Genomic DNA, 17,197 nt, shown 5'->3' with positions numbered 1-17,197 from the left:
AAAACTTATTATCTATTATCATTATTCTTATTCTTTCCTTCTTAGCAGGGGGATGCTATGATCAAATTAATGATTTTCAGGAGGCTGATGGGCAGAGTGCCCCACATCCATGTTATATTTGTGATATGAACACAAAGGGAGGAATTGTAATCTCAGCAGTGCAGTAGGCAGCAGTACAAAAATATTCTACTTTGAAACCAGTAGTATTATGTAAAACCATATATTCAGCCCGCTGCCAGGCTTTGTATAGAGCTCTGGGAATTGTAGTGTTTTAAGATTTCCTGTTCTTAGGATTTGTCTTTTATTTCCTCTGCAACATGGCAGCATGCCTTGAAAAATGTGATGGGAGTTGGAAAGAGTTGTCTGTTTGGTGATATCTTTGGAATCAGTGTTGAAGTCACCAGGGTGGTTCCATAAATGAGGAAGATGATTGGAGCCCAGGAGGTCTGGACTCAGTTTCTGGAGTTCTTTCCTGGGTGCTGAGTCACTTTATCCAGTGACACGAGTTTGTCACCTCATGGATGAAAACAAACATTGCATCCTGCCTGCTCTACTGTTTTTAAGGCAAATAAACATTAATTCCTATCTACCCATATCTGTTAAGAATTTTTTGTTCCATTCTCCCCCAAACACCCATCTGTTTCTTCCCATACAGTATTTTAAAATGGCTGTAGTGACTGTGGCTCCTGAACTGTTTCATGGGAAGGCATCAACAGTCAAACAAAGCTGTGTTTAACAGTTTTGTCTCTTAATTTGTAATGCTAGAGCTGCAATACAGCTTTCCTGAGCAGTCATGGGAAGCCAGAGGAAGATTGGTGGCAGAATGCAGAATGAATTTTCTGTCTTTTTGTACTCATTTATTTGAACACCTACTGTAGTTGCTGTAATAACAGGAGTTTCAGAACAGACTATGGATTTTTCTAAAGTACTTTATGGTACTGTTGATATTGTTTATTTTGAGCAGATTGATGAGGACAGCCAGAATACACTGAGACATTTTACCAAGGTAAATGTGAATTCTGTAGGATTTTTAAACTTCCTGTAAAGTGGTGTCAGTTCAAATACTGCACAGAATATGGTTATGCCTGAAAAATAGATTGTCTGGCCTGGGATGTCTCAATCAGTTGATCATATCTGCATGTACACTTTGTTCAGCTCCATAGCTAACTGCTTCTTGAACAATTTCTCATCTGGATCACATCCTCTCTGCTGCCTGCTGCCTTCAGGCTGCTGTTATTGCTATTTTCATTATGTGTTTAATATTCTTTGTGGCTGCTTGCATGCACCTGTGAATGTATAGAGCAAAATACTGAAGGTATATCACTGCTGGTGGTGGGAAGGCATTTTTAATTACTCATAAATATTCTCCTACTGTCAAAGTTTTATCATCTATACAAAAGACATACTGCTTGGAAAGTTTATTCAAGAAGTGAGCTGCTTGTCTTTTTTAGCTGTGTAAGGCAAAAAAAAAACCCCAACTTGTCATAAATTGCAGTCAACCCCCTCCCAAAAAGCAGCTTTCTCTTGCTGCTCTGAAAGTTAAATGACTAATGTGCATAATTTATTTGAGCATCTGTGCTAAAAACTTGCATACCAAGTTTTAGTTCAATGTGATCAACAATGGCGAAAATTAGGATTTATCATGGAAATGCTGACGGATGTGAACATGTGGAGGCTAAACCGGTGCCTGACAAACCTTCTTATTGTGCAATGCTAATGGTGAAACACAGTTTTTTCTGCTGTAATTGCATTCCCCCCCTCCTTGGCTGCTTAATTTGCTCCTTTTCAAAATTCGGTGGTTTTAGCTGCACTTCATATTTGGATTCCTGCTTTTTCTGGAGTCTGCATAAAACCTCCTAAGTTGTCTTGTGATATTTCTAAGCACAAGATACCCTGAGCTGCCTGGCTGAGCATCAGCAGCCCGGGCTGGGCTGGGCTTTGCAGTAACAGCCTGAGAACAGGAGATGGTGCCGGCAGCCTTGGCAGCTGCTCTGCCTCCCCTCCTCCTCCTCCTCCACCTCCTCTGCCTCGCACAGCCAGGCTGCTGTCACCAGCATTATAAATTCTGGAGCCAATTAGCTAAAAAATGTTACAAGTGAAAGGAAAGAGAAGAAGCTGTAGAACATCTTGATGTGAATGTGCCTGTTTCAGAAATTCTTCCTGTGGAGAGCTTGAATCACAGAATCACAGAATGGTTTGGGTTGGAAAGGACCTTAAAAATCACATTTCCTACCCACTGCCATGGGCAGGGATGCCAGTCACTATCCCAGGTTGCTCAGGGCCCCATCCAACCTGGCCTTGAATACCTCCAGGGATGAGACGTCCACTGCCTCTCTGTCCCAGTGCTTTATCACCCTCTGGGTAAAGAATTTCTTCCTAACAATTGGTCTAAACCTGCCCTCTGCCAGTTTAAAACTATTGCCCCAGGTCTTATCACTATTTCTACCCATATAAAAGGTAGAAATATCCCTCTCCCTCCTTTTCATGCACCTGAGGGCCACAGTAAGGTCTCCTGAGAGCCCTCTCTTCTCCAGGCTGAACAACCCCAGCTCTCTGAGCCTGTCCTTGTAGTAGAGGTGCTCCAACCCTCAGGGCATCTTCCTGGCCCTGCTGTACCTTTTGCTGCGGCTCTGGTGCAGCTTTTGGTGAAGCATCAGGTACATTTGAGGCATCTGCTTAAGGAAGGATAAGTTGTTTGGAAGAGTAAAGGCAAGGCCTCCTTAGAAAATGATGCTAATAAAGTCTTATGGTAGATACTTTTAAAGATCTTGGCTGTCTTCATGCCTTGCTGGTGCTTCCTCCTTTCTCCTGCCTTGTCCACAAGATTTCTTGTTAAAGGAAATTTATTGAATTTTTTTTGTTAATATTTAAATTCCCAAAGTCAGACCAATTGCTTAGTTCTTGCATGGGCATCACAGAAGGGAAATGTGTTTATAGTAAATTCCTTTCTCTGTCTCTCTTTGAACCAGCATTTGGTGTGTTTTCAGGGAGTAGTGGCTCAGCCATGCCCTTGTTCAGAAGAAATGTTGACAATTTCTCAGTGCAGTCATTCTGTTGCAGAAATGTGTCCCTCCTTAGGCAGGAGATAGAGTTAGAGATGGGTTCAGAGGGGATGCATCCTACTGGTACAGCTATTTTGTTGCTGGTGGCTTGTTTTTGTTTTGTTTTTCCCTTAACCTGTGGTGGGATGTGACATTCAGAGGGCCTGTTGGGGCTGGATGAGTGGTCAGAAAGAAAGCTGGGGCATGGTGATCTGTTAGAGTTTAGCACAGTGTTCCAGCTAAATGTAATTTCCTTGTCATATTTTATGTATGGGCTGTTTTTGCATATTTTCAATATTTAAAACAATGTCCATATTAATAACTTTTAAAATATGTTCTCACTGTTAAGAGATGGAAATCAGTAACAAAAAGCACACACAAAAAATATCTCATCAAAACCCCCACAACAAATCCCCCAAGCTTTCCTTTTATTCAGGCAACAACAATCAAATTCTTATGACTGGAATAACTACTGAAGAGGCTCTCTGTTTCTCAGCCAGAGAAAGCTTTTGAAATATTTATGGAAATAAACCAAAATGTGTCCCTTTCTGACTGTACAAATAAGAGATTATCAGATCTAGCCTATGGCAGTTGCAGTACATAGAGTCCAAAGCATCTTCAACTAATAACATAGAGTGTATGCTTTAAAAAAAGCTGTGAGGTTTTATTTTGTTTTAATGGGACTCTACTGACTAAACAGCACATTTTCCATGGATTATCCTAATGAAAAAGTCCCTCTTTGTGCATCTTGCATTAGAGGTAAAAATTAACGAGACAATACATTAATTGACCTTTTAAAACCAAAAGCATCATTTATGTTGATGCATCTTTATCTACTTAAAGAGCAGGACTGAAATCACTTTGTAGCTCTTTCTGTGGTAGCTGGGAGTGTGGAGCAGGGCTGCTCCCAGCCCCTCCTGTTGAATCCTGTGCCACCAGGGACAGAATTGCAGCACAGCTTGTCTGGCTGTGTCACACTCCCAATTTACTGACTTGAACTTGCTCATCTGGGTCTTAAACCTTGCTTTTCATTCTACAAATCTTGCTCTGGTGTGGGAATCGGAGCTTGTAGGAGTCAGAGTGCATTTTGATGATTCACAGAAGACTCAGCAGAGCCAGGTTTGTGAGGAGCAGTGATACCTTTTATTAGTGATAGGATTAGCAGACAGACACACGTGTGGGCACACAGCCAACACTCCCATCTGATGGAGAGGGAAAAGCCTTGCAGCTAAATGCAGGTTGGGAACAATTGCTCTGGGTTTAACTTGATTCATCAATTGGACAATTTGAGAGAGAAGGTGATGGGCACACTGGGGACAGGAAGCAGAGGAGATGGAAGAGCTGTTAGCACCCATGAGAAAGAGACTGTCCAGTTCATTCTGATAGCAGGGTTTGAGTACTTGGAAAAGACAAACCATCAGCAGAATGAATTTTCTCCTTATAGAAAGCAAAGGGTGTGTGTCATGTTTTTATTGGAGCCACATCCCAGTAAATTCTGTGCTTCACTGACTCAGCACTGGGGTGTCAGCCTTGCAGGTAAGGGACTAGGACTTCAATTTTATATTAGCCAAAAATACTGTTTTCTAAACTGTCAATAAAATAATTTTGCTGTATTGTTTGACTTATCTCCTGTGGGCAGTCGGGTGCAGCAGCAAGTCTGAACTGCCAATACAGTGACTGCAGAATGAGTTTTGCTTTGTTTGTCCAAACACTTTCTAGGATCAGTCACTGTTCCCTGAGCCCTGCTGCGAGTGCTGTGGGCTGTGCTGACTCTGGGAAAGGCCAGCTGCAGGTACCAAGTGGCATGTTGGTCCTCATGGCAAAATCTGTTGTCAATTTTGGACTTAACAGCAGCGTAATTAACTTGTTTATTTATTTTTAATTGTGTCCTGTTAATACAAGTGCACCTGCTGCTGTGTTACCTTGAATCATGATGTGCAGCTTGTGCACAGCCATGGGTGGTAAGTCTCCAGCTCTCCTATTTGAGAGTGACAAGATGTCTTTTAACAGTGTATTTATCAGGTTTTTTCTTTCCTGACTACTTCCAAAAGGGGGGGGAAAGTGCTGATAATAACTGTGATTATAAAACCCCAAGTAACAGTAAGATAACCTGGGGCAGAGTAGTGCCTAAAAATACTTGTTGTTTTTAAGCTAATTACATTTTATATTGCCAGTGACCTTTTGGAAACCTTTTATTTACATGGATTGCTGATGCCTCCAAGGAAATGCCTTTATGCAGAGGGAAAATGCATTCCAGTCATCTCCTCAGAGCAGAATGCAGGTCTGCTCTCTGCAGAATGTGCCCTTTCTCAGAAGGACTTCATAACAGACTTGTTCTGAACTGCAGGGAGAGCTTTTCCTGGTGGAGAAGATGAGCACCCAGGCTGTGTCAGTCATCTCACCAAGCTGCTGCTTGAAGGTGAGGGCTCAGTGTAAGAACAAGGATGGGGGGCATTCTTGAACTTACAGAAGTATTCATGAATACTTAAAGCCAGAGGAGCCAGAAATTTATTGACTCCCTTGTGAAATTTTTGGCTCAGTGGCAAACTTGTGAATGATGAACTGTGGGCCTTGTTTCAAACATATGAGCCACATATAAGACAGAAATTCCTCAGTTTTTGCAAGCTTTTAATTTGGATTTTTTTAATGTTTTATTGAAATAAATACTTCACATCGTCCCTGAATGAATACTGAAGGTCTTGAACTGAACACAGGAGAGTGAGACTGGATGAAGTTTTAGTGGTTTCTCCTTTCCTATCCTCTGGAGACAGTTGTCTAATTCCTGAATGAGAACTGAGCAGGGGAGAGCAGATTTGTTGCAGCTCCCATGGATAATGTAGCTGTCATTGAGGCTGACAGAAGTTCCTGTGTTCTTCTCCTTGCAAACCCAGCAGCCCTGGTCAGACAGCCTCTGACTTCATTGGTTTTGATGTTTTAAAAATAAAGTGAGTGGCATCTTTTGTTAGTGTGTACAGACTTTGAAGAAGTTCCTCTTGTTCTTAAAGCAGTGAATCAAGCCAAGGACTCAGTGTAGATGGTACCATGTTTGATCAGTCAAGCTACTTTTTAATTCAAGTTTTTTCACAGCACTTTTATAGAATAAGTTCCTTCTCTAGGTACCTTTCTTCAAAGAAGTAAACCACCATCATTGACTCTGCTGCAAGATATTGAAGCATATTCTTTAAACATGGGAGCACTGGACACATAAAATCCATGAGACTTGGCTGTTTGTTACCAATATAGAACCATGTACATATTCCCTTACTGGGATTTATGCCACTGAGTGCTCATCACTGTGTCAGGACAGGCTTATGTGGAGTTCAGCTGAAGTGCAGGAAATTTGTGACCAACAGATGTCCTGCAGCAGAGATGAACCAGGGTTTGTAAAAATGCTTTTCTCAGAAGGAGGCTGATGGTGTAAGCAATGTGTGTCTGCTGTGTTTTTACACCTGACCTAGGCTGGAGCCTCTCTGAAGTACAGTAAATGTTATTTATGTTCTCCCCAGGTGTGCACAAGTGTTACTGCTTGTGGTCAATGATGTGGTGCTTTTTAATGTGTTAGAGCTGCTTCAGGTAAAGAGGATGAGGGAATGCTGGATGGAAATTGAGAGACCTCTGTAAGACAGGACTGCAGAAACATTCAAAACTCAGTGGACCTTTGGAATCAATTTTGTTCTGGGCTCTGATTTTGACCCAGGACTTGTATGTAATGTTAAGCAAGTCAGCACAATCTGCCCTCTGGCTGGTGGGAGTTAACAAACCTTGTGACAGAATTTACCAGAGCATGTCTTTGTCACTGCTTGTGCAGGGCTTTCTCAAAGAGCAATTCATGTCACTTGCAAATCCTAAAGCTTTTGCCTATGCTCCAAACAGATATTTTTGAATTCTTTCAAATATAAACATGAGAGAAAGGAGGTAAATTTTGTTTTGCTTCAATCAGCTTTGTGTCTCATTGATCAAACAGCATCCTATTAAGAAAACAGTGGGAACCCTCCTAAAGAAGAGAAGAAGCTGGCAAAATTCCATGGTCCTGGAACAGACCACTATGCAGAGATGCTGCCTAAGTCCCCTGCACAGTCCATGCTTGCACTGTTGGAATGACAGAGAGACAGGAAGAGTTGTGAGAACAGCTTTGTTTTGGCACTGCAACAGGGATTTGTTATGACACTCAGAATTTTGCTTCGGTGTGGATTTGCTGGTTTGCCTTACACATTTTAAAGGTATGTAGTGAGGAAAAAATAGAGAGCAACCTCTGAAGATGGTGAAAGGTCTGGAGGAGAAGCCATGCAAGGAGTGGCTGAGGTCTCTTGGTTTATTTAGCTGGAGAAGAGGAGACTGAGGGGAGACTCATTGGGGCTGCAGCTCCTCCCAAGGGCAGCACAGGGACAGGGCCCAGGGCATGGCTCTGTCAGGGAGCTTTAGGGTGGAGATCAGGAAAAGGTTCTTCCCCCAGAAGGTGCTGGGGCACTGAACAGGCTCCCCAGGGAATGGTCACAGCCCCAAGGCTGCCAGAGCTCCAGGAATGTTTGGACAACTCTCAAGGATGCACAGGGTGGGATTGGTGTCTGTGCAATGCCTGGGGTTGGACTCAATGGTCCTTGTTCTCAGGATATTCTGTGATTCTAAAAACTACATTTTCAGACTCCAGCTTCTGCAGAAAAGGGGTGGAGTGTGAAGAGAAAAAGTGTGTCATTACTGCCAAGCCAGCTGCAGCTGAGCAAAGCCGTGTAGGAGAGTAAATCATCAATATTTCAGATCACCACTTTGATAAACAAATTTTAGAAAGTGAGAATGAAAACCTGAGGAAACAATGCAGAAGAGTGAGTCTGTGTGTGTTAATGTCCCTTGAGCCCCCAGCAGGCAGGAGAAAGGTTGCTAGAATTCTAATTTGAATTCAAATTCCCTTTGATTTTGTAGTCCATGCCAATTCTGTGTATATTGTCACTGGAAAGTGAGCAGAGGATGCTTAAGACTCCCTTACTTTTATGCTTGGCTAATTTTATGGCCCTCCCATATTTTGTAGCTGTAAATGTTGCAGACTTTATTACATTTAAACTGGTTTTAATATAGTAGGTCATAAAAATTAAGAAACGAGTGGTAGTGTCCACTGCAGTGATGCATTTAGCTCAGGGAGGATGCTTGCAAGTCACTGAGAGGCTCAAACTGCAACTCCAGGATCATCTGCTTTGTGGAGCCAGTGCAGAAATGAAAAGCCCCAACCTGTCACAGCTGAGAATGAATTTCATTGTTAAAAATTTCCTCCTTTTCCTTTCATCTGAGGAGCTGGTTTATGCTTTGAGGCATTGATCCAGGTGTGAGGAGAGGAGGGAGGCTGTTTCTTTGCTTTTCATAAAAAGGTTCAGCAAGTTCTGTACACTGAATAGCTGTACATTATATATATATATTTAATATAAGTGGGTACAATATGGTGTAGCTGGGAAACTTCCTCGCTGACTGCTGAGGAGCAGCTCTAGTTTATCTGTTAATTGCAATTACTCTACCTGCAGCCCATAAGTCTTTATGATTTCATACATGTGCTTGCAGGTGGTTAATTACTCCTGCTGCATTAAAAGCTCAAATAGCGTGGGAAGGTAGGGAGTGACTGGGGGATGGTTCCATGGATGTGTTTGACATTTCTTAACTGTTGAGCATTTGGCTTTGAAACTTCCTTCTGAGAGTGGCAGGGCTGGTGTCTGATCTCCACATGGGTCACAGCTTCATTTAATACCTTTTGACATTAAAACTGTTTGAGAACTGATGCCTGTGGTTTTGTCTGTTCTGATTTCATCATGGCTTAACAGTTGGTAAATGTTCCTGCAAAATGTTTATGATGGTTTCTCCAAGTGACAGCTTCAGTTCCCGCATCCTGAACTTGTATCTCAGCAGCTGCTTTACACCAGCTCCACATCCAGCACAGCCTGGGAGCCACAGAGGAGCCAGGGGCTGAGCACACTTGCTGGGATCCTTTTTACCATATAACAACAGGGACAATCTGTTTTGCTGCTTCCATTTAAAAGAACCAAACAAAAATCCCCTTAATCCATCAGAATTATTAGGCCTGTTTGTCTAATAATGTCTAAGATGTCACAAAAGCAGAATGGGTTGGAACACAGCGTGTGCCTCCATCTGAGGCACAGTTGGCACATTGGAGTCCTCTGCCCACTAACCTGAAACCTCAATGTAAACTTGAACAACTTTACAGGCTGGCAGTAATGGCTGTGATAAATCAGGCTGCTTTTTGTTTGTGCAAATGATCTGATGGTCAGAGAACTTGGACACAGAACCACATTAAATACATTTATTTTAATAATTCCTTTACAGCATCCATTTAATCATTCTGGGAGCCAGCACAGATTTATTTTGGAATGTTCAAAACAGGTATCCCATCATTCATCCAGCTTTGTCTGCATACAAACAAATATCTGGATAGCTAACTTTTTATTTCTTTAAAAAATCTGCCTTACTTTCCTGCTGTTTCTTTGTAGGGGGATAGAATATAAGAAAGTAAAGGTAGTGTAGAAAGTAATCTTACCCCTAAAGAGTTGCAGCTGAGCCAATTAACCAAGATTAGGAACAGGCCTGACTTTAATAGGCCACAGCTGTAAGCAATGAGAAGAGGAGTGCTATAAAAGAGTGGGGTGGGTGGTTGAGAAGGGAACTGGAGTCAGTTGGTTGCTTTGTGAAGAAGAGTCAGTGCTCTGAGGAGCTGCCCATGAGAAACACCAAAAAGGTATGGAACTTTTGTGATTAAGAGACAACAGTATGGAACCCCTGCAATAAGATGGCAATACTACTTGATTTCTACAGGAGGAAAAAAAGAAATCAAAAAGAAAATTAGAAAGCTGTGCCTCTGGCCTATCCCTGTGCAAGGTGGGTTTTGCTCAGCACAGAACAGCATGAATTGGGGAGAGGAGACATGTTGGAATAATTGTTAGCTGAGACTCAGTTTTATCTAGGAAAACCCCATTCTTTTTTTACATCACTTATTTTATGCAGTTTTCCCAGACCTTGTGTGTAACTCTGATTGGCTGGTAGTATTCTTGCTACCTTATTCATTGATTAAAAGCTGTTCAGTGTGTACGTGCTAAGATTCAGGTGTTTACATTTTTCCTCTGTGGACAGATCTAATGTTTATGCAGGTGCAGACTTACTTTCCTTACCAGAGTAGATTGTTGTGTTAACTGACTCTTCATTCCCAAGGTTGTTTTGCATGGGAACATCCAAGCTCCTGCTAACTTAGCTTGAGTAGCAGGGGCTAAACCATATTTTATAAGACCTTTCTTTGCTAATATCACTACTTATATGCAACAGAGGCACAAGGCTCTTCATGTGGGAATCAATCCAGCATTTGGAATCTTACCTTTTTCTCTTCCTGGCACCCCCAACATTGTCCACTGGAAAGGAGAAATGAGAGTTGGAAATTGAGAGACCTCAATTGAGTGCAGCCCAGGAGTGTGTACAAGGTACTAAAATAATACCTTTTGTACCAAGTATTTTGGCAAGATGAGTTAATGTGTTTTACTGCTCCACAGTGGAAATCACAGATTTCATTTGGGCTCTTTCCATCGGTCTTTAAATTGTGTTCACAATTTCATTTTTTTCTGTTTTTCATTTCTTTTTGTCTCAGTTCTTTCAGCCCTTCATGGGTCCCATGTAACTTAAAGGTCTGCAATACCTGATCCAGGCTCTTTGAAAGAAACTCTCTCACATAGAGATTGCCAGCAGGGACACCATTGGACGTGATGCAGCATTCATTTCTCTGCTGCACTGGGTAATGATTTCCTGGTTCCAGGAGCAAGAAATTAAAATTCTGGTGAGAGGATTTGCCCCCTTCCTCACTCAGCAAGGCCCCTGTGCCAGAGCTCAATCACTTCCTCTGCAGCAGCAGGAGCAGAGGGAATGTGATACTGTGGTCATTCAATCAGAGGGAGAAATGCTTTAATCTCTGCTATTCTGTCTGATAAATGCTTTCTTCTTTGTTCTGAATTCAGTTCTCTAGTGTTCCTACTGGTGCAGGGATTGGCAGAGAAAAGAGATCATCCTGTCCAGTTAAGTGTTCACTGATGATGCCTTCCTTTATTCCCAGAGGTACCTTGTGATTTAGTAGGAGAAATGCAATTGCAAAAAGGGCAGAAAAAGCATAGGAAGGATGTGGGACTATAGCAAATCCCACCAGAGCTTGTGATTTCCCTAAAACAAGGACAGCATGTCTTGTGAGAGACTTTTATTTGCAAAAGCACAGTGGAGATAGAGCAGCTTTTGCTTCAGCATGTGATCTTTGCTCTGAATATTCAGAGTGCTCCATATTAATTGGGCAGATGAATTTCTGACCTGTGCAGCCACTTCCTTTGTCCTGTGTTCCTCTTCACTGCAGCAGCTGCACAAAAATGTGATGGATGGGTATTGACTTTGCTGCTTTCTTTTGCTCCCTTTGCTGTATTGACATGAGTTAATAGGGCAGAAGTGGAAGACAGACTCAGTACAAAGTGGAGAGAGATTTTCTGTCAATAGGGTTTGTAAGATAAGAAATACAGCATTAAGGGTGAACACACAGGAGAGTTAATAGCTAACAAACCACTCAATGTGTTGACAGGAGAAAGACACTGACCAGGAGCCATAAACTCTTTTTCAATGAAAACATGATTTCTGTTTTTTGGTGTGATGTGTTATTAGTAGTTAGTTTTCCTCAGTGCTGTCAAATGCTGAAAGATGGGTTGTTGTCTTTTGTAATGCTGTTATAATGTTTCATTATGTTGGCTTTACGAGTTTTGCTTTGATTAGTTATCACACCATTAGAGGAGAGTGTCTCCATTTTTATTAATACTACTACATCCATATGCTCCCTTGATTTGGCCATATTAAAACTGGAAATGAGAGTGCTGAGTGAAATTTAAGCTTGAAGGTGATTGGAAATGGAAGGCAGAACAAGTTCTGACTGAGCAATAATAGTTCACCCAGCCTCAAAAGGCTGTACATCATTTAAGCTGCTTAATAAATGCAGTGTGTATTCTTAGAATTTTAAACCAGTTGTTAGTAAGGAGCCCACTGGAAGGATATTCTGGCTGTACATCCAAATGAAGAGAAAAGATTTTAGATGTTGTTATGTTCAGTGGTTCAAAAAAACTCTGCTGATACGTAGCAGTAGTTTGAAAGGCTGAAGAAACACTTTCATTGGTACCAGGAAACAAGTTGAGCATCTTAAAATAAATTCTGTTCTACCACTGAACAGGACATTGTTGGATCCTCAGAATGTCACTGAATTACAGAAGGGAGACTGCCAGGGGCAAGAAGCAGCCCTGGATAACAAATTACAGCAGGTATTTGGAAACCAGCTAAATACATGTTCACTGGAAGATGAAAGGAGACTCTTCATATCTCTTATAATTATGAAAGAGATGAGCTGTGCTGCTGGCAAAGTTATTTAGGTGGGTTGACAATTGAAAATGGAGTAGTTTAGTTAAATATTGGAAAGCTAGAAATGAATGAGAGTGCTTAGACCAAGTTAATTATGGATGGATCTGTGCTGTAGGTATGGGGGGAAAATGGCAAGAGTTGTTTACTGGGCCAAGTTTTCAGTTCTCCCTTTGTTTGGGAGCTCTTTTTCATGAGAAGGATGTTCAGTAATTTTCATCTGATTAATGTTTGTGGCATTTTAATGTTCTTTTAAAATGGGCATCTGCATGCAATTCTGAAGGAGCCCTGCCTGGTTTGGCTCATGAAGTTCTGCTTTTGTACTGGACTTGGGTAGAAGTAGAAAAAGAATAATTTAGTGCACTGCAGGCCAAAATATTAAACCCATGCTAGAGATCCCTACCTTTGTTTCCAGATAATAGGAGATGAAAGTTTTGGTAAATCATAAAATCCCAGAAAGGTTTGGGTTGGGAGGGAACTCTAAGATCATCTTGTTCCAACCCCCTGCCATGGGGGTTCCACTAGCCCAGGTGCTTTGTAGATGACAGGGGTTTTAACCTTTCTGTTTAGAATGGATGACTGAACTTTTTTGTCCTAGACTTTAATTTTAATACATTTTTACAAACAGATGCAGAGATGTTGAGGTATTTGAATTGAATGGAATTGTTGCAGATTTTTCCTAGGTTATCAGACCACCTTCCTTACCTAAGAACAGAAGAAAAATTTATTTTTGGAGCAGTTACACTGGGCTTTGAGTTTGGATGTTCTGGCTACCTTGGTCACACCAGAGAGGGGGACAAATCTTTTAAAGCCAGGGAGTTTTGTGCAAAGGAAGGAGCAAGGATGTGGATTTCACTCCAGCCAAATGCAGAGACAGCTGGTTTGCTCTGTTTAGTTTGACAGTGGCAAGCAGAATGTGAGTGTGTTCTGTAGCCCACACATTCATAAGGAACAGGATTCAGAGGGAAAGTGTGGGGAGAGGAAGTGTGGGCAATGTAGGGCTGATGAGGGTGATGTGGGAGGACATTTGATTTATTGCTGTATGGGAGGAATTAGATGTACAAGCACAGTCCAAAGGAAATTGAGCTTTGCTAGTTAGGTGGCTTTGTGGATTACAGAAGTATCTGAGGATGTGTGTGTGCATAAGGTAATTTAACATGGTCAGAGAGGGCTGCCTGGAAGGGGACCTGCTCAATAACAGCTGTTTAAAAAGACTTGTATTTTTCTCCCGACATGCATTCTGTGACTGAGCAGGTTAAGACCATAATTGATTTTCTTAAACCCTCTTTTTCTTAATGACTATGGAGCTAAAGAGAGACATTTCAGTATGGAGAATTTCACTTTGTGTCTTCCAAAGTTGAATCCATTGATTTTTTCTGAGGATTAACATGCTTGGTGTTGTGCTAATTATAAAGAACTTTGCAGCAGAAAATTGCCAAAGACTATTGCAGTGGGTGGACTCAACTTACTCTGTATTTTTGAACTGAATTCCTTTGGCTTTGACTCATATCTTTAATGTTCCTTTTCTTTGGCTCTAAATGACCATTTCATCCATGTCTGCGTGGCCTCCTTTACCACATCAAAGCTGTGGTTGCAGCAGGGATGTTTGACATCTGCTTTCTATTCCGAGCAAGAGCATTAGAAATGTCACCAAGGGCCTGATACGTGGACAGAAGCAAGAGAGGAAAAGTTCAGGTATTGAAGAAAGTAAGGTTTGATCCTTCAGAGAGCCCTGGGATTGACTGAGTTTGATTTCAAATTATTTACTAAAATCTTGCAGTGCCTCTTGCTCATTTGTAATTTCTGGTAAATATTCCCTGTGCTGTGGCCTTTCCTTTGGCATCCCTTGTGCTTGTCTCACTTCTCTAAAGCAATGCCAGAGTTTCTGGATTTTTCCCTGGCGCCTCTGCCACTGGGATCCACCTGCTCTGTGTGGCAGAATGGGGAGCTGAAGTGACAAGAAGCTAGAGCTGAGCTAAGTGCCAGCAACCAAAAATAACCTCCAGTTTTCACTGCTGACTTTTAAAAAATCAGTCTGTTCCCTTAAAAATGTGCTGAACACTGCCAAGTATTGCCATAACATGTATGGCTTTGTTAATGTCAGATCCAGTTCTGGGGTTGAAAAAAGAAAAAGGCTCTGGAGCTCTTGCAGTAGCTCTGGAACGTGTGCTCACCTGTTGGAGATTGAAATGTTACCTCTGAAGTGAACTTTTGCTGTTTTATGGTGGTGGGAGAAGCATTAATTTGGGAAGCCATGAAAGTGCTGTTCTGTTTATTCTAAATGTTCTGTTGGAAACCTTCTGGAGGAGGATACCTACAAGTGTATCTATTAATCACTTCTACCCAGAAAAGCAATTTGTGAAATGTAATAAGCAATTAAATTAGATCAATCTCCAAAACAATAAGATGTATTTCTTGAAGTGGTGTCTAGGGCAAACACAGAATCCTTGGGAGCCAGCAAGTAAAACGTGATCTGTGCAGATGTGCTCCTTATTTACCAGAAGATGCTCAGGTCCATGTGTGCAGACCTTTCTCACTTGGATCTAAGAAGAGAGGTTTTCTAATTAAATAGAATTTCTGTTGGAAAGCAGAGCTATGAAAGCATTTTTGTGTGAAGATGTTCCCCTGTTGAATCAGTGCAGTGGGAGTGCTGTAAGATGGACATTCAAACAGCACTCTCACTACTGAGCTGGATTTGCTTTGCCCTCATCCAGTTATTCACATCTCATTTGTTTCAGAAAAGTGGGAGTGGAATGAGTGTGTTTTGCTCAGGCTGTTTAACCAAAGGAGTCAAGTACTTGTCTGTGCCTGCCTTGATCACCTTTCAGTTTCGCTGGAGAAAGAACTGGTCCCGCAAAAATGAGGGAAGGCCCTGTACATCACACAGCTGCCTGCTGGCTCTCTTCTGTTCTAGTTTTCCTTAATATTGTGTTATAGATCTAAAGACATTAAATTTTATCTCTGGGGTAGTTGTATTACTCTTTGGCTCCTTATTACCCTGAGTCCATCAGAGACAAGAGGTATAATGTTGTTTCAGTTGCAAAACAAATCCACAAAGGAGTTATTATCTTAATTAGTTTGAAATGTAATTTCATTCAAGATCTAACAAACAACTACATAGAAAAAAAAGCAGGTAGTAGGGGAAAAAACAGGATGGAGTGATAAACCTTGCTGAGTGGACTCTGGTAAGTACAGCTTGGTTGTTAGTTGTTTAACTGTTTTGAGTGTTGAAATCCCATATCTGGCAAAAGTTCTTTTATAAATGAGGCAGCCGAGACAGAGTTTAAATATTTTAAATAAGCTGACCAAACAGTACAAATTAATTTTGCATCACAAGAACATACAATTCTTCAAATGCTCAGTAAACATTGACATATTTATTGTATTGCTCTGTTTCCCTTAGGTTGAGAGGCTGATGGATAGTAATAGTAGAACTGGCTAAATTCAGATGCAGTTGTTCTTCTCTGGAGAGTTGTTGCTTTGCATCTTTTGCTTTGTAAGAGAGTTTTTCTTATGCTGGTGTTTGGGGCTGAGTTTGTTTGCACCTCTTCTGAGCCCAGAGCTATACTCCCAAGAGATTGCTGGATTTCAATAATCCTGTATAGTTAATTCAGATTATTTTTATTCCTTTTTAATCTCCCTCACAGAATTGAAGAAGTCCAGAACTGACTCCTTGCCAAATGATTCCAAAGGTTTTTTTATGATAAAAAGAGCAATTTGGTGTTTCTCCTTTCTTTTTTCCCTTCAAAGGTTATACCTTTCCTTGCCAGATGTGAAGGCCTTGTATAAAATTAAGCCTCTGTTTCTGTTTTTGGGCAAAAATAACAATGCAGGAGGTATGTACTTAATGGCTTTGTGCATTCCCTGGGTGATTGCAGTAGCTCAGCTGCATCAAAAGCTGGCATTTAGCAGACCAAGTCCAGAGTGGATTGGATCAATGCAGTGCAGAATTGAACTCAGTGGAGGTGGATATAAATATATTCCTCCCTCCATAACAATTAAATGACATTTTTTCTGAAGACCCAGATTGTAACTATCTTTAAATGCACAGTGTTTCATACAGACACATCAGGTCTCCAGCTCTTCTGTTGTTCAGTGCCTGGAACAGCTTGGTGCTAGTTGGCTTTTCTACAGTGCAGAACTAATTTCAGTCAAACCTTTCTCATGTCAGATGCACATTATTGAGTTCCTCTTGCCTTTGAGAAATGCTTATTTATATGAGATGTTTCCTTATTTGTGCATTGCTGGCACATTTCTGCTGCACACAGACCTCAGACCCTGCCTGGGTTTCTTCTTTTAATGCTGCAGTTGGCATTTCACTCCTCTGCTCTTTATTCTGTGCACTGAGGAAAACTTTGGGTGTTAACTAGTGCTGAGTTTCATTTATTTATTTATTCCAGGATTGTAAACAGATTTGCTTCCTGTGTGGGAGTAGAGCCAGGCACTTGCTTGGTTTGTTACTTGCAGTGACACAGGAGCAGGGGGATCTGTGACTCCCTGCAGGCAGCTGAACCCAGTCTGGAATATATTTAATTGCTCTTTCACAGACTCCTCTCTGCCCAGGATAACTTCAGAAAGAATGTTCTGAGTTTGCAGCAGTATTTGGGTATTGTGGCAAATTTTTAACTGTTTCATAGAGGAGATGGGTACTAATGATGTGCTGGGTCTTCATGTCATCCATTTGTCCATCTGATTTTCCTGTCTTCAGATCCCAGAGTGGCCTTTCCTCCTGAACTGCGCCATTT

General features: G+C 41.4%; 1 protein-coding gene across 11 annotated transcripts in view; it reads left to right on the top strand.

The window, feature by feature from the left end:
* Positions 1-17,197, top strand: part of MAD1L1 (mitotic arrest deficient 1 like 1) — a 346,130-nt gene that overhangs the window by 41,826 nt on the left and 287,107 nt on the right. The window contains exons 1-2 of one of the 11 annotated variants that reach the window (XM_064726022.1): positions 9,752-9,771; positions 10,353-10,504. The exons of 6 other annotated variants lie outside the window; for them this stretch is intronic. The gene's annotated coding sequence lies outside the window, so the exon portion shown is untranslated. Of the gene's footprint in view, positions 1-9,693; positions 9,772-9,848; positions 9,912-10,352; positions 10,505-16,956; positions 17,059-17,197 lie in introns of those variants that run through there. 4 more of the 11 variants (XM_064726021.1, XM_064726023.1, XM_064726025.1 and 1 more) reach the window with 4 other exon arrangements.

This window comes from Zonotrichia leucophrys, chromosome 14, assembly GCF_028769735.1.
Source record: "Zonotrichia leucophrys gambelii isolate GWCS_2022_RI chromosome 14, RI_Zleu_2.0, whole genome shotgun sequence".
In the NCBI taxonomy this organism is placed as follows: domain Eukaryota; kingdom Metazoa; phylum Chordata; class Aves; order Passeriformes; family Passerellidae; genus Zonotrichia; species Zonotrichia leucophrys.
The sequence above is the reverse complement of the archived record's forward strand: the minus strand, read 5'-3'. Positions and strand labels throughout refer to the sequence as shown.